The sequence below is a fragment of the Leptidea sinapis genome, chromosome 44, assembly GCF_905404315.1.
Source record: "Leptidea sinapis chromosome 44, ilLepSina1.1, whole genome shotgun sequence".
Classification (NCBI taxonomy): domain Eukaryota; kingdom Metazoa; phylum Arthropoda; class Insecta; order Lepidoptera; family Pieridae; genus Leptidea; species Leptidea sinapis.
Window position 1 is genome coordinate 7,519,533 of NC_066308.1, and position 23,298 is coordinate 7,542,830.

Here is a 23,298-nt window from a genome sequence, read left to right on the forward strand (position 1 = left end):
ATTTACTAAGAGCATTATTTCCTTTCATCTATAAGTATTTATTTGTTTTATTTATTAGGATGTTTATTATTTTATTTTTATTAGGATGTGTTAATGTTTCATAGTTTTAAATAAAAGTATTTTGTTAGTATTGTTAGTCATAATTTTTTAGGTAAGGACCACCTTTAAACCGCGGTAAATATATATTTTTTGTTAATTTTATGTTAATTGCAGTTTGAATAATCTACTTTCATACATTGCTTAAACGTTCTAGTCATTCTATATGTCGTAGGGTATGGACTAGTAAAAAAATAAGGACTCCTTGTCCCCTTACATAACAGTGTAGCACCAAAACAAGCCGATTAACGTGCAAATAAATAACCCTACGCACACACTACAACAGGCCGATAGGCGGCCATTATGAGAATTGTCATCGTTTGTGACAGATCAGTTTGCGTCTCAATAAAATATTTTAAAAATGCCGTCGTGCGTTGTGAAAAAGTGTAAAAACGATACTTTATAAGTATTAGTGGCCATATATGATTATTTAAGGGAGAAAAAATTGTGTAACTAGTATCCCCCGTAACCGCATACACACTAGCATAACGGTGCTTCACTTGCTAATATCACGGCGCGGAGTCCTTCTTTTTTTACTCGTCCGTGGTCGCAGGGATATAATAAAAACAGAGATTTGGTCAAATCCCTAAGTGATTTGATCAAATCACGGCAGATGTTAAAATAACAACAGTATTTTATCATTTCTCTATAGTGATTTGATCAAATACCAGAATTGGTTCCGTGAAATGACAAAAAAACATGACAGTTCTTGTTTTGGTAGAGTCCGCGCATGCTGGTCAATGATACTATTGGGATAATGTTAGAGCGGCGGCAAGATAACGTAAAATCGTAGGGACTCGAGAAATGAGAGAAGAGGCTATAGCATCGATTGAACAATTTAAATCAGCTGCAGCAATGAAAGTAAGGAGTATGTAATGGAGGTAGCTACTACAAAATATTTATTTATGAAAAGAAAGTGTTCTTCTGACTCTGTGATGAAATATTGCCTCCAGATGAATATTATGTTATACTTCGTGAGACTCACCAATTGACGGGCCACGGCGGCAGAGATAAAATGCTGTAAAATTTTAAATGCAGATATTTAATTCCCACTTCTGTTATATTTGAATTTTTGAAACTCTGTACGGTGTGTCATTCCAAAAAGAAAAATCCCAAGAAAAGGACAAGAAAACAAACATAACCTAGGCGTTATATAGAATACCGGATTAAACATATTGCCGGTAACTTATAAATGGCCAATTTTTTTGCTGCAATGTGCAAAATTTGCGGTAAATACATCTTTTGTAATAAAATAATAAGAGATGACAACACAGCTGCAATTTTCAGCGCCTACTTCCACTCATGCATGGAAAGTCAATCAGCTATGAACCACCCAATAATTAAGTCGAAATCAAGAATCTTGATAATTAGATTTAATTGTTATAATTTATAGATTACTAGCTGACCCGACAGACGTTGTTCTGTGCATAATAAATAAAGTATTGTTTTTTTTATGAATTTGTCAGAAATATTTCATAACACCGAGTATTATTTTGTAAAATATACTCCCTGTCAATGACGTTCTATATTACGAGGGGCACACTGAAATGATCGGGAATAGAATATTTCTGATTGAGTTATAATAAAACCTTTTTTCAGAATTTGAATACTGGCCTCTTAGAACCATAATGACATTCATACAATTAAAAAAAAGTTCAAAAACAAAAACTATGTTGGTTTAAAGTTGACACGTCGTTGACAGAAATGGAGCTCACGTATGAACATTTCCGTGCCATAATTTATCACAATTTTCGTCGCGCCTTGTCTCCAGATAAATGTCTCAGCGAACTTGTTTCGATTTAAGATTAAGCACCGAGTCAAACGACAATATACGCTTGGTATGCCGAGTTCCGACGCGGTCGTGTGTCGCTCAGCACTGTTTCTTCTGCAGGTCGACCAAGAACAGCGGTCACGCCTGAAAACATCGCAGCTGTGCGAACTATTGTATTAGTTGACCGTCATGTGACATACGAGCAGATTCAGGCTGTTATCAGTATCGGAATGAGTGCAATTCAGTTGATATTACATAATGAACTTTGTGAAAGAAAGCTAGTTTCTTGATGGGTACCCCACAATTTGTCCGAAGAGCAAAAGGCGGCTCGTGTAGATTGGAGCCGGAATACTCTGCAACGCTTTCACAGAGGGAAGTCAAATGCCGTTTATAATATCGTCTCAGGTGACGAATCATGGATTTATTCATACGAACCTGAAAGAAAACATCAGTCAGAAGTTTGGGTCTTCGAAGACCAGGTCTAACCAACGAAAGTGGTTCGCTCCCTCAGCGTGTAAAAGAAAATGGTCGCTACGTTTGTCTCGTAAAAGGGACATTTTGCTACAATTCTTTTACAGGATCTTAGAACAGTTACCGCTGAGTGGTATATCACGGTTTGTTTGCCAGTAATGATAGCCGAACACCGAAAAAATAACCCGAAACGCATCATCTTACATCACGAAAATGCGAGCTCCCAACGGCTCGGAATACAAATTATTTTTTGAAGCAGGAAAACGTTGAGCTGATGGGCCATCCTCCGTACAGTCCTGACCTGAGCCCAAACGATTTCTTTACATTCGCTAGAATGAAAGATTTATTATGCGGTCAACGGTTTGAAGACCCCGAAGCAGCTGTGGAAGTGTACAAATCAGCCATTTTGTCAATATCAACTTCAGACTGGAATTACTGTTTTAATGATTGGTTTGCACGAATGGAAAAGTGCATTAAGTTGAACGGAGAATACTTCGAAAAACAATAAAATACAATTTAGCTATACAGTGCATGTGGTTTTTCTTATTCCCAATCATTTCAGTGTGCCCCTCTGTATATATAGAACATCTCCCTCTTGTTAACTGTAATGAAATTGTTTCACAGGAGAACTGTCAAACCGGGAGTCGATAAATTATCTCATAGAAAATATGTTCATACAAAACAAATATTGGAAATAAAAGTAATTATGGGTCATTGGTAACATTTAAAAGAAAATAGGGATCCCTAATAAAATGCAATAATATAACCCAAGGTGTGAAAAAGTAGTCATCAAAAATCTGTCATCACGTGCGCCACGGAAATTATTGATGACAGAACAAAAAATATTCTACAGTATTATAGAACATATCAATATCTACATATTTTAAACTACTGTATTTATGCCACTATAACTACTTTTTTATATCTTAAATGTTGACGAAAGAGCCGTCAATAATCAAACCTAATGTGGTTTCAAACCTTTGTACCCATTAAATGATATGTTTTTAAAGACCGTCTTAATACCTGTAAAATATATTTTTAATGAATTAAAATCGGACATTTTATTTAAACGATATAACGAACATAAAAATGTCAATCTAAAGAAAATAATGCAATAATAACTAAGTGAAATAAAACTTTTATGTTAACACAAATAAATCTATAGTCCAACTCATACTTTCACCAGTGGGGGAGGCTCTTTTGCACAGGAAGCCGGGTAGATTATGGGTACCACAACGGTGCCTATTGCTGCCGTGAAGCAGTAATGTGTAAATATTACTGTGTTTCAGTCTTAAGGGCGCCGTAGCTAAGGAAATTACTGGGCAAATGAGACTTAAAATCTTATGTCTTAAGGTGACGAGCGCAATCGCAGGCACTGCATTTGTAATGGGTAGGGCGTATCAATTAACATCAGTTCAACGTCCTGCTCGTCCTGTCCCTTATTTTCATAAAAAAATTTGAGTTTCCAGTATCGCGAGATCGGTATCGAGGCATTGCTAGTAAATAAATTAATACATCAAACGGACACTTCAGTTTCATTAATATGTAAACAGAGTTCTTTCGATTATTCAATGTTACATAATCGTGTTAGTATGAAACAATACTTATTCTATATTTATACATATGACCTTCATTGGAGACGAGATATTTTGTATAAGTATTACATGAATTTCGTTTGTGTGGAGTGAAATTTGCGTAAGTCCAAGGGATGACTAAGATAACTTACAACATAATATTACAACAATATTCTGACTAAGGCGAACACTCAACACTCTCACCAAAACATAATCTGCGACTGCACAATATACTACGATAATTTATTTCTAAAGATAAATCTTAACATGTTTGTCTCATTGTGTTAGAAAAATTTAAAAAAAAACTGTGTATTAGGAATAGCGATTGTTTGGGAATGGAGCGACCACGCTCAGGCTATGTAATATTTTTTTTTGATTTTGTTGCGAAATTTTATTAAAATAATACTTGGTTGCTCTCCAAGAGAGCCGGCAGGAGTGAAAACTTGAACAAAAATATAAAATGAGTCTTCTTAATGACAAAGTTTACAAATCCAATAATTAAACTATAAAAATAATTCACGGCTTAGATTCGACCCCTAGCTCGGTTTTTCGCAATCACAATGATTCAACCACTGGTCCAATGACCTAATGATAATTAAGTTGAAATAGCCGAACTATAATTAAAAGTATAAATCTATTATTTATAATTTCAACGACTATCTTACGAATTTTCGATCGGCCCACGTGTCCTGACGCGAGTTTAACATTTTTATACCCATTCCATGAAAAGTGCCCAACGCCGCTAAAGAAGTATTCACTTCAAAAAAGTAGCCCGCTGAATTTCTTACGACCGTTCCTCTCACGTTCAATAAATGATTTTAAATACAATTTTGTTTAAAAATATTTGAATTTACGACACCTGTATTCGGACGACTTACAGACTACAGTCAGTTTATTTCCTCCATTTGGTCCTCCATTTTATTTATGTCAATTAATAAACGTGTATTAATTTCAAGACTTACTTTAATCACTACATTGCTTAAAGTTGCCTAAATGTCATTTGAAAATATAAAATTGATGTAAAGTTTGTTTGTATTGAGCCTAAGGAAAATACATACAGTTATTAGTTATTGGATCAAATTCCGGCGTTAGTTGAGCAACCACGCTGATGGTTAATTATAATATCCTCTACACAGTACTGATCGATGCCTAATTACGACTCATTTCAAGGAAATTTGTTTTTTAATTTGGTTTAACATACGGCGAACCGCAGTTTAGGTATCATTAGTTTATTTTTAAATTTCTAATAATTTAAATATAACTTTGCGTACCGCAACAACTTGAACGTGGTAACTATAATTACTATTCATCGAAAAGCGGGAAATGAAATTGGTTTTCTGTCACGTATATGTTTCTAAGATATTTTATTAAAAACTATTATTTTTCACGCTACCGACACATGGGTACTAACATAGTTAACGTAGGGCTATGGATAATAAACAGGCATAAAAGGCATTTATTTTCTCAAAATTGATTCCTTTACAATTCTTTTTGATGTCATTTCTAATACTACCGCTTTGCATACAAATGGATCTGAGAGAGCAGAAACGGCGCAAGAAACTCACCCAGCATTCTTTTTTTGCGCTCTTTTTAATAAAATGTACAGTATTGTACTGTTATTGCTAAAAATAATCATAATCTAGTCCCAGACTGTCCGCTCACTTAGATATTCAGTCCCATATAATTTGGTAAAAACTTTTAGAAATGTAGAAGAATTGCGTCTGGTATAAGAAAATATATTTTCGATTACTTCAAACAATCTATCGCTTCAAAATAATTATGAATAACATCAAGATGATCACCTTATTGTATTGATTTGGTTTTCCATCGTCTTGTGAGTGATTTATCACTTTCGAAAGATTTCAGTTCAAGAGCCAACAACAACTGTGTATGGCAAATAAATTGTTCTGACGAAATGATGCTTTTGCTGAGCCCATTATGTACCGTTTGCATATTAATAATCGGAAGTAATTGTGCCTTTTTATTTTTTTTTCAATGACAAGTTAATTAATAATATTTGAATTACCTAACTTAACCGTTTAAATACCTTTATTTTTTTTGAACAAAAACTAATTCACTATTTTATTTTATGAAATTAAGGGACGAGACGAGCAGGACGTTCAGTTGATGGTAAGTGATACGCCCAGTTTATTAAAATTCAGTGCCGCTCAGGATTATTGAAAATCCCAATAATTCTGAGCAGCACTACAACTGCGCTCGTCACCTTGAGATATAAGTTGTCAAGTCTCCTTTGGCCAGTAATTTCACTAGCTACCGCACCCTTCAGACCGAAACACAGTAATGTTTATACATTACTGCTTCACGGCAGAAATAGGCGCTATAATATAACCGGCATCCGGTGCAAAGGAGCCTAAAAACTACGAGGTATTTTCAAACTACATTTAACTAAATTTACCCTCGTACTAAAATTATGTTAATACAAAATCATTGTATCGGCTTTCATCGCAAATCACTTACACCAATATTACGAAACAGCTTCACGCAAACGTTACATAATATCATGATCAGTAGTTGTACAGTAATTATTAATATAATGTATCATGTTTGTTTAATTATTAACATTTGATTTATAGCTAGACAAAATATTACAATGATTGACGTTAAAGAGCCGGTTATACGAGTGGTTAACTTGATGTTTGGCTTGAGTTCCCACTAGGATTTGATTTGATTTATAAAAAAAATACTGTTGCCTGCGACGTCGTCCACGTGGACGTTTTTGTAAACAGTTATGACTATTTGTTCTTGATATATACAGGTGTCCCAAAGTTATGGGACATGAAGGGAAAGTACCTTAAATATCGAAGAAAATACTATGTTACTTAAGAAGAGTTATTAGTTTTTGGCCATTATTTCGATTGGCATCATAAGAGTAGAGGTGTTTTTTTTTTACATTTAGGTCGGTTCGATTCCCAGACAAGTAATTTTTAGAAAATCTTTGAATGCACAATTACTAACTTTTAAAAATAACATAAAGTCTTCTTTCAGTAAAATAGCCTATCTTTGATATTTAAGGTACTTTCCCTCCATGTCCGATAACTTTGGGACACCTGTATATCAGCTTAGTTATAGACAGTCTCTCAAAGAAAAATTTAAAGAAATAAATATTATGACTGATCAGAATGAACACATTCTGAGAACATTTATGAAAATATACACGTTCCCAAAAACCGTCCTATCCGTCCCTTCGTCCCCTTTTTGGTCTTAATGGTGATTTTCATTATTATAACACTAGAAATAAGGGATTGCTTGTAACTAATTCTAGTAGGCTTCATAAGATCCATAATAGCTGTAAGGGTAAATGTATACACTTCTACAATAAAGTCCCAGCCACTGTTCAGGCATTATCTATAAATAAATTTAAATGTTTTATAAAAAATGGCTCTATCGTAAATCCTATTACTCCACAGCTGAATATCTAATTGATTGGACAGCCTGGGACTAGATTATGATTATTTTATAGCAATAGCTATGACAGTACAATATTGTATATTTTAATTAAAAATAGCGCAAAAAAGGAATGCTGGGAGAGTTTCTTGCACCGCTTCTTCTCACTTAGAGCGCCATTTGTTTCCGAAGCGGTAGTAGTATCTAGTTTATTACAAATGACATCAAGAAGTTAAAGTGAAATTTTGAGAAAATAAATGCCAATGATTTTGTTATTACGTAAATATGTTTTTCCATTTCATGTCATTCATAATTTTTTATTCATTTGTTAGCTTTCTATCATCATCATAATTAGTTAGATAGAGAGCCGGCATAAATCTAACATAAAAAAAAAATTCTTTATTATCCTTAGCTCTAGTCTTTATCCGTAATAATTAAATTTTTAACATCGTATTGTAAAATAATTAATCACATCGTCAAAAGGAATTATTATCTCATTTATTTATTTATTCATTACATCATTTCTATAAGTTTTGATATAGCATTGAAGTTATAAATTTGCTTATAATATTCCATGGTCAAAAACTATAATTTAAATTTAATTAATTTATAGATGAGTCAGTGTTAATATCATATTCACAGAATGTTAAAAATTTATATTTAAACGACGACAAATATATAAATTAATTTAGCGATAAAAGATGCCATTACAAATCAATTTAACAATTGCATTACATCATAAAACTACGAGTACCCGCGCGTATTCTCACACCAATTATCTCGCTTAAGCGAATTATGAAAATCCATCGCAAAAAGTGAATCAATCTGTGATTATGCCTTACTTATGTCATCATAGATTCTGTGTAATCTATAAATAAAAACTCTTAAAGTGAATTCAATTATGGTTTATTTACTCATTTAAATAAACAATTTCGATACACTTCTATTGTACAATGACTCACCGTTTTTGGAACGTTGAGGGTTTTGCGAGAGCTCACAAGGTATTTTTATTATGAAAATAAGGGATGAGACGAACATGATGTTCCGCTGATGCTTATTCGGTAAGTCAGACTCATTTGCCCAGTAATTTCACTAGCTACGGCGTTTCAGCTGCTTCACGGCAGAAATAAGCGTCTGTGAAAGGAGCCTCCCACTGGTACTGGATATACGATAATTCAAAATAGTTAAGAGATGATTAATAATTATTGTCATTTTAACTAGTGGTATTTTTATAAGACTTGACCAAGATTAAAATATAACAGCACGTAAAATTTACTTACTGTATGTTAGTATGTATGTAAGATGTTATCTAGCAAGGAACATTACTATATTGTAGTAAAATAATATTCAGAAAAAAATTGATTTTGGTGAACGTGACTACTGTTCTGTGGAAGAAATTTTGAAATTAATTGTGAATGTCCTGTACTGGCTTGAAGATGGAAATCTGTCGATAGTCATTTTGTAACAAATTAACACAAATCCTTAATTTTCCACGTTAATATATAGTAGCCAAAAGTTTTATGGAGGCAAAATATAACACCGACATCTACTGTAATAATGAAACGCACAATTTTTTTGTCAAAGATTACAATATTGTGATTACATAAAGTAAAAACTATCAGTACGAAGAAGTGTACCAAGAATACTGGCATTATTTTCGCATTGGATAGCTAGACTTATCCGTTGGCTGAAATAGTTGCCAGTACTATGGTTTCCAGTAGATCTATTAAGACGCGTATATAGTACCACAGTACAGTAAGAGAACAGTAGCGTAATTCAGCGATATCCTTGAAATTTATACCTACGTCTGAAAGGAGCGTTAGGGTTGGTACAAACAAAAAGTAAATGTCGGACAAACTCGGACCAGTAACTCTATTCACGTAATAAATCGAAGCGTACTTATGCCAAATAGTTATATTTCGTATTCTTGTAACTAATTCTGTCCAGTAACCTCAGTAGACGTAGAACGCTCCTTTTCCGCTTACAAAAATTTACTAAGCAATCGTAGACACAATTTGTCTACAGAACATTTAGAACAGTACTTAGTAGTACATATTTTTAAAGGTAAATCTTAAATTTCATTATTACCTGAGTAGGCATATCTTTTAATAGTTTTTTTCACAAATACGATTGTCAGTACAAGCCTCTATAAAATAATTAAAATAGTTTAAAAATATGACATTATATTTTTTCCTGTTTCTAATTGTATGCATATTTTGCCCCTTTTAATAAATAGATTTTCGTGCATATTTTAGCTATTTTACTTGCATGTTTTGGGTATTTTTTGTAGCATATAACCCGGTCTCTAGTGATGAAGATTGGTTCCGATTTAGGTAAATCGTATGTTGCGTATTCTCGTAACAAATTTTGACGCTGAGTTTACAATGTAAAACAATATTCAATGGAGCATAGATAGTTGTAGAAATGTTTTAGATTTGTGTACGTTCTAGGGAAACGATAGGAGAATATGAATCTAGAGCAAAACGTGGATAGGATAGGAACTAAATGTCAACGATTTTGTGATAACGAGAACAGCCCCACGATATCGGCGTCGCACGGCGTGCCAATCAATAGTTTTGTCTCCCCAAGATTGCTTAGCGGCAGTGTAAATTTCATTTTTATAACACTAGAAATAAGGGATTGCTTGTATCTAATTCTAGTAGGCTTCATAATATACATAATAGCTTTAATGGTAAATAAACTTTTATAATAAAGTCCCAGTCATTGTTTAGGCATTATCTACAAATAAATTTAAATGTTTTATAAAAAAAAATGGCTCTGTCGTAAATCCTACTACTCCACAGCTGAATATCTTAATGATCGGACAGCCTGGAACTAGATTATGATTGTTTTATAGCAAAAGCAATGATAGTACAATATTGTATATTTTATTAAAAAGAGCGCAAAAAAAGAATGCTTGGAGAATTTCTTGTGCCACTTCTTCTCTCTCAGAGTGCCATTTATTTCCGAAGCGGTAGTAGTATCTAGTATATTAGAAATGACATCAAAAATAATTCTAAAGGAATCATTTTAGAGAAAATAAAATGCCTTTTATGACTTTTAATCACGTGTATGTGAGCGTGCGTCCATTCGGGTGTTCACATGTATGTAGTATGAAATAAAAGTACTATTCTATTGCTCCATTGTGAAAGTACATTGTACATTCTCCGTCTTCTCCAAACACCTCCACATCCTCTGGGCCCCCGGGGCAAGTGTTTTGACAGTAAATTATTTATTATATTATTATTAGATAGATTGACGAAGAGAGTGTATAAGACCAGTGTGAATGAAAGTGTTGGAAGGGGTAGACCTAAGCGGACGTTTCAAGATCAAATCAGGGACGTTTTGAAAAAAGGCCAGGTCAAGAATACCCTAAACCGGAAAGCATGTATGAAAGGAATAATGAAAGTGGACGAAGCGAAACAAGTATGTAAGGATCGTAGCAAGTGGAAAGAAGTGGTCACTGCCTACCCCTACGGGAAAGAGGCGTGATTGTATGTATGTATGTATTATTAGATAAGATTCATGTGATTTCAATGGCGTATACAGCAAAAATTATTGTATACTATCGCTTTAGCTTACTTTTGTTTGTAAAGATTCGCATTTCGATACAGCCAGCATTAAAATGAAAGTGAAAGTCAAATAGTATATAATTGCATAATTGTAACATTACTATTATTGTTATCAGATAGAAATTATAAATATAGACACTACGTTTTTATTGTGTTGACGGTACCAAGTACATCTCTTTGATCACTTTCGATGGATGTTACGCAACACACTGTACTTTTGTATGTCAGAGCAGGATTCCAGACGAAAGAAAATTCAACGAAATATAACACAACACAAGAGAACATAAATATAATTTATATTATTTTAAAATACAGCTTTTTAAGAATTCTTGTGTTGAAGTTTCTAGAAACAGTAAATAATAATAAAATAATCATGAAAATAAACTTTTTATTGGCTTGATCTGTTTCGTTCTGTGGGTCATCATATTATTATAATCCAACAAGTTTTGACCCATACGTGTTTGTGATTTAATTAGAATAAAAAAGTAGTTTAAAAAACTAATAAATACGCTTCCTATAGAAAACCGAACTAGCAAATAGAACTATATATTTCCTACTTTTTATCAAATTAATGTATTGTCATCGGTCCTCGATAAATATACGAAGTTTGAACGAAATGGAGTCAAAATCACGAGTCGGTTACAAACAATCAAACATACAGGTGAAGCTAACAAAAAGCATGTAAAAAGGTATTCATGAATGACTCACTTTTTGTTGATAACATTTTTGGGTTTCATGAATATATTTTCCAATAAAATATCTATATTATATTTATAGGTAAAGCGAAAACTATGTACTAATCGCGTAATTTTTAATAAAAGGATTCTATTAAAAATTGCGCGAACAGATGACCGTGAAACTTAACATAGTTAAATTTTATATGGAGAAGAAATGCATAAAGCAATTTTTTTAAATAATATGCTTTATTAATACAATAAAAATTTTTAAAATAAATATTTCACACACTACTGCTTGAATGACACACAACATACACACACATACATCTTAGGTATTTGACAAATAAACCTTAAGAAAGTTCAAACTTAAAATTAAATGTATTATGGTCAAATCTCGACCAACACATGATCCAGGTACTACGTGAGACATAAAAACTTAATAGAATATAAGTTATAGCATTCTTTGAAATTGTTGAGTACCTTTTTCGAATTAAGTTATCCCAATTATCATACTTACCTACATATCTTTTAATTTTGTGAAATAATTATTTAAACACGATTCATACATTGGATGCTGAACGGATTAGTTTGTAAGTTACTAATTGTAAAATATTCTATTTGATTAAAAGAGTAGCCGTTGAGTTTCATATAATATATTCTGCGAACTCAACTTTTTACGAACATAATTATGGTAAATTCAGTAATTTAAAAGAAATATTTGTAGTGATGATTCAAAAGCGCTTAGTTTTAGCCTAATTGAATAAAGTTTATATGACTTTGAACTTTAATTTTAACATTTGAAGCTGTTTTTATGGAAAGAATTGACGAGACGTACATTTTTATTTATTAAAATAAGGGACGAGATGAGCAGGACGTTGAGTTGATGGTAATTGATACGCTCTGCCCATTACAATGCAGTACCGCTCAGGATTATTGAAAAACCCAAAAGTTCTGAGCGGCACTGCAATTGCGCTCGTCACCTTGAGACATTAGATGTCAAGTCTCATTTGCCCAGTAATTTCACTAGCTACGGCGCCCTTCAGACCGAAACACAATAATGCTCGCACATTACTGCTTCACGGCAGAAATAGGCGCCGTTGTGGTACCCAAAATCTAGCCGGCATCCGCCATTATTTGACATAAGTGATATCGTTCACACATTTCAATGCAGTGCTACTCACGCCAAAAATTTTAGTGTCAACGCAATCGCGTTTGTTACTTTGAGGCATAAGGTGTAAGCCTCATTAGCCGAGTAATTTCACTAAATACAACGCCCTTTAAAAGGAAACTAAAAAAAAACTTGCACAGTGCATACTGATAGCAGAAAATGGTGCTACTATACCCAGCCTCGGTATCCTGTGAACAGCCACCATAATCATCAGCCGGAAGACGTCCACTGCTAGACAAAGGCCTCCCCCAAAGATTTCTACGACGATCGGTCTAGCGCTGCCCTCATCCAACGTATTCCAGTAATATTTTACCAGTGGGAGGCTCCTTTGCACAGGATGCCGGCTACATTATGGGTACCACAACGGCGTCTATTTCTGCCGTGAAGCAGTAATGTGTAGCCATTACTGTGTTTCGGTCTGAAGGGCGCCGTAGCTAGTGAAATTACTGGGCAAATGAGACTTAACATCTTATGACTCAAGGTGACGAGCGCTGTTGTAGCGCCACTCAGAGTTTTTGGGATTTTCATGAATCCTGAGCGGCACTGCATTGTAATGGGCAGGGCGTATCAATTACCATCAGCTGAACGTCCTGCTCGTCTCGTTCCTTATTTTCATTTAAAAAAAACCGGCGATCTTGAACAGATCATCGGTCCATTTTGTGGGGGGGCCTACCAACATTGCGTCTTCCGGTACGTGGTCGCCATTCGAGGACTTTACTGCCCCAATGGCCATCTGTCCGTCGAACTATGTGCCCTGCCCACAGCCACTTCAGTTTCGCAATCGTTTGTAAAGCCTCCCGCTGGTAAATCTTGGGTCATTATTCAATTCTTACAAACATTTTGCTTCTTGCTCGGCACGTCAGAAAAAATATTTTTTCATAATTTGCTTATTTTAAAGTATTACATTCAAATCAACTCAACATAGTATCTGTGTTATTAGTTTCAAATCTCGAAATGTTTGTCGAATCGCTTGTTAGCTTAGCCTTGATTTCTAACAAGAAATCTCAGCCTACTGTTGATTCAAGGCGGGTCTTGGCGGGTCTCAGACTCATAGATTTCACAAGTGTGAATCAATATTTAAATGTGGTTAGACTCTTGTTATGACGTGCCATTATCATATTTCAATTAGACAAAGTCTTTGCGATGTACAACTGTTTGATGTATGAATTATTTTTATAAGTTTTAAATGAATATACCTGTACTGTATTTGGGTGTAAATATTCATAATTGAGAAAATAATCATTACACAAATTTAATTTGTAACCAAAATTTATGAACGATGCGCGACTCGAAAGTTAAACAAAATGTGCGAAAATTTACGACCCATGCGTACTCGAACGTTTGTTTCAGTTGGAAAGAGCGCTCGGATGGAACCCACCCATAAATTTTAGTTACAAATTTAATATGTATAGAAGTGGGGGCTATCACTTCAAATATAACAAATTGATTAAAGCAATCGGGATTTATAAATACAGAATAACGAATTTGTCAAAATAACTTATTTGTGTTCTTGGTTCACTTTCCGGGTGGTATATTAACATAGAAAAGAATCTAGATAAAATTGGCGGGGTATTGATGAGATCATCGACCGTTCCCAATATTATCTACAGATAGAGATAAATTACTACCTTCTACTGTCAGTAATTAGCTGTAAATAATCTGAAGCTGTCCCAATGTACCCGATAAGTCATTCTTATCGCCTTATATTGGGACGCGTAACTTGCAAATTTCCATTCAAACCTTTAGCGCTGGTAATCATACGTCGTCCGATTGGCAGACAGCGTGTATGGATAAGGTGAGTTACCGTCGATAAGTTTATTGGGACAGCAAAGTCAACGATAGTTGCGATTTTTATCTCAAGTAAGAGATAGAATATTGGAAACGGCCGTTATACGTCTAGATAGACTATGACAGCTGTGAAAACGTCGAAAAAATATGATATAACCTCAAGTTTGAGAGTTTCACGCACACTAACCCAGTGTCATACAAATCGCGAGTGTAAGACGTAGCTTGTCACGTACACTATACTAATATTCCTGGTCTGTTTGCATCGGTTGTCTGACAGCAAGATACTCTATCTAGACGTATAAATTATCTAAAGGGGAATTGCTTATTTTAATTTACCTATATAGCTGTATGGAATATCTCCAATTAGTAAGAAACCTGGGTACTAATTGGAATACGTTATTCTAATTGTTTTTCCACAAAATGTAAATAAATCGTGCTTGTTGCAATTTCAAAATTGTTTTATACACTCATTGACCTAAGGGAGAGTTTAATTTACTATCACTACATAATATTATAAAACAAAGTCCTCCGTCGCGTCTGTCTGAATATCTGTTCGCGATAAACTCAAAACTACAGCGCCAATGTCAATGCTGGTTTCACCAATGGATAGCGTGGTTCTCGATGAAGGTTTTCGTATATAATTTGATAAGATATATGTTGGCAGGGGCGTGCATTAGTTTTTTAGCAAGATAGGCACATCAGATCTAACAAGTTTTATATAGTTGTGCTTTAGTCCGACACTTCGACATAAGTTGTATGAAACGCTATGCCTACAATAGGTAGTAAATTAACTTTAACACTAGTGCTATATTTATTTAGGCTCATAACGAGTTAGGCACTGCTTAATTGCCTATATGATATGCACGCCCCTGTATGTTGAAGGTGTCGGAAAAAAGTGAGCCATCTGGGAGCTTTAAATGAAAACGCTGTCTAAGCCCGATATTACAAAATAATGTATTGTGCAATTGTGTATCTTAAACAGGTGTACCTCTTAAGAATAACATACTATATCCATTTTAATACTTTAAAAAGCTGTTTACGCAAATACGATATTATTCCATATAATTTTAAACAAGTTAGATATTTCACTCTTTAACTCCATATAATTGTTTGATGCGATATTACTGTCCCCCACACAATCTCGCTCACTACAAACAAGAACCGGTATTTGAAGGGTATGATCATTCAGTAATACGTTTTTGTTTCATTTTTAACTAATTAAGATTACACTTACGCTTAAGACTACATTTTTCCCAAACACTTATATCATATTTTTTTTTTATTTACAGAACAACATCTGTCAGGTCTAGTTTTAAAAAAACTGACATCAAAAACTGAAAAGTAACAAATAACTTAAAATGTAATATAATACACCTCTTATGCAAACCTTTACCTTTAATATTAAAAGAATTTTTCCATAATAGACGTAGCCTAAGTTACTCCTTATTACATAAGCTACCTGCCAATAAAAATCCCGTCAAAATTGGTCCAGCCATTTCAGAGATTAGCCGGAACAAACAGACAGACAGACAGACAAAATTTGTAAAAAAAAATATTTTGGTGTATGTACCGCATATATATATTCATATACATGTAGTAAAAAACGGTTATTTCATTATTAAAAACAGACACTCCAATACGAGACGAGCAGGACTTTCAGCTGATATGAACATTTACCTAATTTACTCACTTGTCATGAAAATTTTACAGTTTAAAATCAAACACAGGCTGTGATAATGAATTGTTTTTACACAATCACATATTCACCCATCGAGTATTGAAATATTAATTTATTTCTGTAATAACCTTGGATTTTAGTTAATAGTGGTCAGGTTATAAAATGACTCATCACAGTTTGACTTTAACCCAATACCGATAAATATCATGTAACATATATATATATATATATACTATGCTGGTTTTTATCACATAATATATAAATCTGCGTGACATAAGGCGGATTTCGTTTAGAGGTCATGTTTGTTTAGAGTTTTTAACTTTAGAGTTAATACCGTCGGTTTAAAAACGGGTTTTTCTGATGTTTTTTCTTGTAATAAAATGAATAGTTAAATGCTACGGGTATAACAAATGTGTATTTTTTATCATTTATTTAGTTATATTATATTTAAAGCCGCTATCCCACGAAATCGCCAAAATTTGCGCATAATTGAAACCATTTCATAACTGTTTATATAAGCTTTTATATTAAAAAAAAAATAATGATATGCCTTCATACTCTGAGAAGAAAATTATTGTTTTTACATTTCTATCTTTTATAGACCTTGAGAAAATAATCACGAAAGTACTAACTTTTACATCATTCAATCTAGATAAAAATTGTATGAAAAATGATTTACCAATACTATATATATAACATGACAAAATAATGCTTTATTTGTAAAGAAATTTGTATTATGTTTGTAACAAATTAAAATTGCTTCTAATTCTGAATTAAAACTATGGCGATCTTGTGCGAGAGAGGTAACCTAGCTCGGCTCAATTCCTCAAGGCCATTGGCTCTGTCCCCAGCCTTAAAAGTATGCACAGTAGGACCATCATAGGTGGGGAACCTATGATGGTCCTACTGTGCATACTTTTAGGTGTGAAAAACTTAATACTAGCTCAAACAGCCATAAAGAGACATTGACAATAAATTTACGAGCCTAACGCCATAAAATTTATGCACACAGATAGTCACTTTCTACGGTGGAAATAGTTATGGAAAGGTGGAAGTCATAATTAATAAGGAATTATATTGTTTTATGACAGTAAGGGACGAGACGAGCAGGACGTTCAGCTGATATTTCAGCTGATATATAGTATTTGATAAGTCCTGCCCGTTACAATGAAAAACCGCTCAGGATTCTTGAAAAATCCAAAAATTCTGGGCGGCACTACAATTGCGTTCGTCACCTTGAGACATGAGATGTTAAGTCTCATTTGCACAGTAATTTCACTAGCTACGGCAACCTTCAGACCGAAACACAATAATGCTTACACATTACTGCTTCACGGTAGAAATAGATAAATAAAATTAATTTATTTATGACAGTGAATATTTCATTTCACACCATTATAAATTACGACACTTATCAAGTAAGATTACTAAAATCTGTTATAATTTTAATGTAAATATTGGTACCTTTATGATTTCTTTGATCATCATACAAATCATAAGGGTAGATGCCCAGTTCTTTGGGCAGGAGGAAAAAAATATTTTGCAGTTTATGTTGTTCTGATGTCTTGTTTTAACAGAGAACAGTCAACGACAATGACGTTCTATATGTATAGAACGTCATTGGTCGACGAAGAATATCACTGACGTTGTGAACTGAAGATTTCAAACACGAGTATTTTCTTATGGATTTAATTTATAGTTGCTATTTTTGCCATCAACCACAATATGCCCTCAACTGATTTAAGTTTTACCGTGGGACCTTTGCACAGGATGCCGGCTAGATTATGGGTACCTCATTTACCGGCGCATTATTGTGTTTCGGTCTGAAGGGCGCCGTGGCTAGTTAAATAACTGGGCAAATGAGACTTAACATCTTATGTCTCATGGTGACGACCGCAGTTGTAGTGCCGCTCAGAATTTTGGGGTTTTTCAAGTATCCCAAGCGGCACTGAATTGTAATGGGCGTATCAATTACCATCAGCTGAACTTCCTGCTCGTTTCATCCCTTATTTTCATTAAAAACAAAAGTACTCGTACTTAAAAAAGACCATCAAGTAGTATGGACGCTTTTGTCCATACCCTTATAAAAAAAATTGTTAATTTGACAGAATATACCGATAAGGCTGACAGACCAACAAAGGCCAATGATTCGGTTGACAGCTCGGAAGCCGAATTTGTTCCGAAAACAGCTTCAGATCCGATTGAACTCGGACGTGTTTTATATGGATGAAATTACATCACCTAGGATAAAGCTCTATTCGTTACTAGAAGTTTGAGTCTAACAAGTCTCTTATATCTGTAAACGAGCAATTCTTGTATATATAATCTGAATCTCGGAAAGGGCTCCAACGATTTTCATAAAATTTATTATACAGGGGATTTCGGGGGTAATAAATCTATCTAGTTAGGGTTCAATTAAAAAAAATATAGCTTAATCCGTGTTTTAATGAGAAACAGCTAAAATAACAATAGAATACAAAGGTAAATTTCGACACTATATACAAGAGTATAATAGCTCAGATGGGACATTGGGTGATCCGGAAAGCAGAAGACCCCGGTTCTAATCCAGATTTTTTTTTGTTCAAGTTTTGTACATTCTTAAGAATCCGAGCAAGGCTCGGTCGTCCAGATATTTACTCTTTATACGATAGTGGTGCTTGTCCACAGAACATCCAAAGATATACATATTTCCTTAAATACGTTACAAGTCATGGACTTAGATATAGTTTGGGGTATATCCGGGCTGCCCATTATTGTATCCTACTTTGTTTCTGTTAGGCATGGTGGGTTATTACAAAATTGAGGTTAGAAGAGAAGTCGCTTTAGCTACTTTTATTTACTAAAAGTAATTAGAGGTAAGATACACAGTCCTAGGCTCCTGGAGTCAGTACTGCTGTGTGTCCCTGACGAGTACGTAGGACGGCGGCGGCGACCACCGCTGCTGGTGGTGCCTCGTGCACGCACCAACCTTCAGCAGCGGGTGCTCAACGCAATGTCCGAACACTTAGACCTGTTCTCTTGTTCGATGACTGAACTCACTAGAGCTGCGTATTGTATAGCTTGTATTCAATTAGGGTAATCTAGGTAATTAAGTTTTTCTTTTACGAAATATGTTTTTCAATGATAGTATTGTTATAACTTTATTTATTCTACTCTGTGGCATTAGGTTAAGCCTGTAATGATGGATGTAGTGTGGTTATTTAAAAAAAATATATAAGCGTAAAGATGAATTGGCAGCCCGATAAATTTTGATTTATGAATGTGTGCATTACCTAGTGGTATAATATTCAAAATACTAAGAAGTTAATGCTAACCGTGGCTGACTTTTAAGACCTCTCAATCGTAATCGGTTACAATAGATTCTCTCACCTTTTTATCTTGCTGCATCTCCGTTACAGATATTCTTCTCTCTCGTATAACATATTGTAAGTCTCTGTTGCAAACTATTAACTCATTTATAATTCACATAACTATATTCAGTATATAGTTCCTATTATTCATTCACCTCTGGTGAAAGTATTGCTAAAAGCCTCGCTGTCAAAGCATCATAAAACTCCGCCACAAAGATAAATCGAACGAAGGTAATGATGCAGATTCTCAGGCAGGTAAGTACATCAATATAACTTCCGATCTAACGTAACGAGTCGAAGACGCCGGAGTAGCGAAAGACGTTATCTAACATTTGATATTGTTAACATTATGTATTTAGAGTTCCATAATGAAAGAGGTCTACACTACCCAATTAAGCCACTAAACAATTCTACAGATCACTAGATTTAATAAGGTAAATAATAAATTAATAACTCACGAAACACAACAATATCTGTTTTGTGTTTTTTTACACGCTTTTTATTAGCTTCACCTGTATGTATATTTATTTGTAACCGACTCATTCGGGTACGATTTAGAACCACTTTTTTTTGTTAAAACTTCGTAGATTTATCGAGGACCGATGACAATACATTAATTTGATAAAATATACCATAATTATTCAACTTGCAAAATAATGTTTTTGTTAGTATAAATAATCATATTTTCATCTATATATAAGGCAGGAATTGATGTTAATTTTAAATTTCAATCATTACCTTTTACTGATTTATCAAATATTAGCATATTTTCGAATACCAAAGAGAATTTTTTGCTCTTTTGAATTTGAATGTGAGTTTTGATGTCGACTCGCCAAATTCTGGCACGAGACAGACGAGTCTTTTGACACACGAGAAATTTGAATAAAATTAGATCATAGTAAAGATGCAACCATATTTCGGTGAAATGAATTTCCCAGGATAATCTATGAGACATTCCATTTTCCCAAGTACTGCGTCATGTAAACTATAGATTCAATGATAACATGGGACGCTTGAGACAAGCAGGACATATTCATAATACTGAAGCCAACACAATTTCCCACAGTTCTAGGTTAAATAACAGAAAGTGTACAGAAAATGTATTTTTTAATGATAATAATGGACAAGACGAGCAGGACGTTCAGCTGATGGTAATTGATACGCCCTGTCCATTATAATGCAGTGGCCGCTCAGGATTATTGAATAACCCAAAAAATTCTGAGAAATAAGATGTTAAGTCTCATTTGCCCAGTAATTTCAGTAGCTACGGCGGCCTTCAGACCGAAATACAATATTACATATACATATATACAGTATTGACTGCTCCACGGTAGAAATTGACGTCGTTGTGGTACCCATAATCTAGCCGATATCCTGTGCAAAGGAGCTTCCACTAGTGAGTGTACTTTAAGAAGTTTCGTAGCACAAAAGTATTAAGCCTCGTAATGAAATACAACGCTCTCTGCCTGTTCATATCAGCTGGAAGACATCCACTGCTACACAAAGACCTCCATCCTCCACCTCCAAAGATCACCATGACGATCTATCCTGCGCTGCCCTCATCCAACGTATTCCGATGACCTTGACCAGATCATCTGTCCATCTTATGGAGGACCTAGGTACCAACATTGCGTCTTCCGGTACATGGTCGCCATTCGAGAACTTTCCTGCCCCAACGGCCATCTGTCCTTCGAGCTATGTGCCCTGCCCACTGCCACTTCAGTTTCACAATCATTTGGGCTATATCGATGACTTTGGTTCTCCTACAGATCTCGTCAGATTCGATCACGCAGGAAAACTCCGAGCATAGCCCTCTCCATCACTCTCTGAGCGATCCTTAGGCCTCTTATCAGACCCAAAGTTAGCGACCACGTTTGTGTACCGTAAGTCATCAATGGCAATACACACTGGTTAAAAACCTTCAACTTTAGGCACTGTGGTTGCGCATCCGAATTTTCAGTCATCCGTCCCATTCGAGTCAGATATGCATGCTATTAATTATTAATAATTTTATCTACTTTGGTACCGAACTGTTTGTGAAATAATATTACTCACACCTGGCTTGTGTCAATTCCCTATACTCGTATGATGCGTCTTACGCAAGCTCGCGTGTAATTGAATCCCTTTCATCATGAGTGCTTGCAACGATAATATTATTTAACATCAATATTTTGCATGTTAATTTTATTTTTATCAGTAATTATTATATTGTACAAAAATTAAAATAATATGGGTTACTATTTAAAGATGGCAAGTGGTTATCGCTGGCTACGCTCTTAACGCCAGAGCTGCAAACCTTTTTAGGTCAGCAATGTATACCTAGAGCATAAAAATATTCCCCTAAGTTCTTAATATATTATGGAACCGTTAGTTTGTTTTTATATCATTACCTTTAATTTATAAGAGTAACGATATTCAATATAAGTATCTTATTATTATTCAATAAAGCGGTCTATTCGTCAATAGAAACTTTTATTATTGCAGGCGTTAAAAACATTTTGTATTTCAACTGACGAATCAAAGAAATTTATATTTTTTATTATAAATTACTGTGGGCTGTTAGATCACATTTTTTAAAAAATTAAAACGTATAATTATTAACGTAATTTATTGGTCCATATGACCATATGACCATCAAAATTGGTCCAGCCATTTAGAAATTAGTTCGACTGTGAATCTAAACCATCCTCTAATCCACATGAAAACACACAGAAAATTTCATTCAAATCGGTCCAGCCGTTTAGTAGGAGTTCACTGTCAACACACGTAAAGAAGAATTATATATATGAAGATTTAACTTTGGTAAACATGCTAATATTATAAGAGGTGTAATCCCTAATACTTAAACCTTTAAATAATATTTCCGACTTTTGCCGCATGTATATTTGGTATAATATGGTTATTAGATCAATAAATTTATAATTAACATATACAAATAAACTTACTGTCAAAATAGGAAAAAACCTCAAAACACGCACAATTAATTCACTTCACTGAAAATTCACACAAATTGCACACACACTTAAGGTCGATAATCGATTAAAAGGTGCTATAGATGAGCGACTACGCGTGTGAGCGGCGCAATGAGTGCCGCTGGTTTGCGCATGCGCACCTGTCCGTCCGCGGTTCACGCAGCTATGTAGGTGACACAGAAAACATCAGTAATATCCAAAAAAGGGTTATTTTATAATAATCATAACTTTATTTCACAAATATTACAATAAATAATACTAGCTGACCCATCAAACGTTGTATTGCCATATAAAGTAATAAAAATAATTCAATAAATAGATCCGTTTCTCAGACCTACCAAATATATAGTACTTAAAATGTATCGTACTACAATAATTATTATAATCGATTGCCATCTTGCAACTCTATTGTTTATGATGGATGGAATAGAATATTATTAAAATTCCGATAAAAAATATGTGTGAGACGGGTGAAAATTTGAAGTTGTAAGTATGTTTTTATTTATAAAAATTAAAAAAAAATATTAAGGGGTGGGCGCATGGACACTTATCATTTATAGGTATGAAAAATAGATGTTTTTTCGATTCTCAGACCTGCCCTATATACATACAAAATTCAAAAAAAAATGTTTTAGCCGTTTCAGAGGAGTTTGGTAACAAACACCGGGACACGAGAATTTTATATACTTATAAGATTAAAAATATGTTTCAACAAATAAGATTAAATAAAATAAAAATTGTTTGAAAAACTAGAAAACACGCTTTGGTTCAAAAGA

At 34.1% G+C, this 23,298-nt stretch overlaps 1 protein-coding gene across 1 annotated transcript in view; it reads right to left on the minus strand.

Moving 5' to 3' along the window:
- Window positions 1–22,636, minus strand: part of LOC126977255 (uncharacterized) — a 258,799-nt gene extending 236,163 nt beyond the window's left edge. The window contains exon 1 of the mRNA XM_050825993.1: window positions 22,496–22,636. The gene's annotated coding sequence lies outside the window, so the exon portion shown is untranslated. The remainder of the gene's footprint in view (window positions 1–22,495) is intronic.
- Window positions 22,637–23,298: the final 662 nt, after the last annotated feature.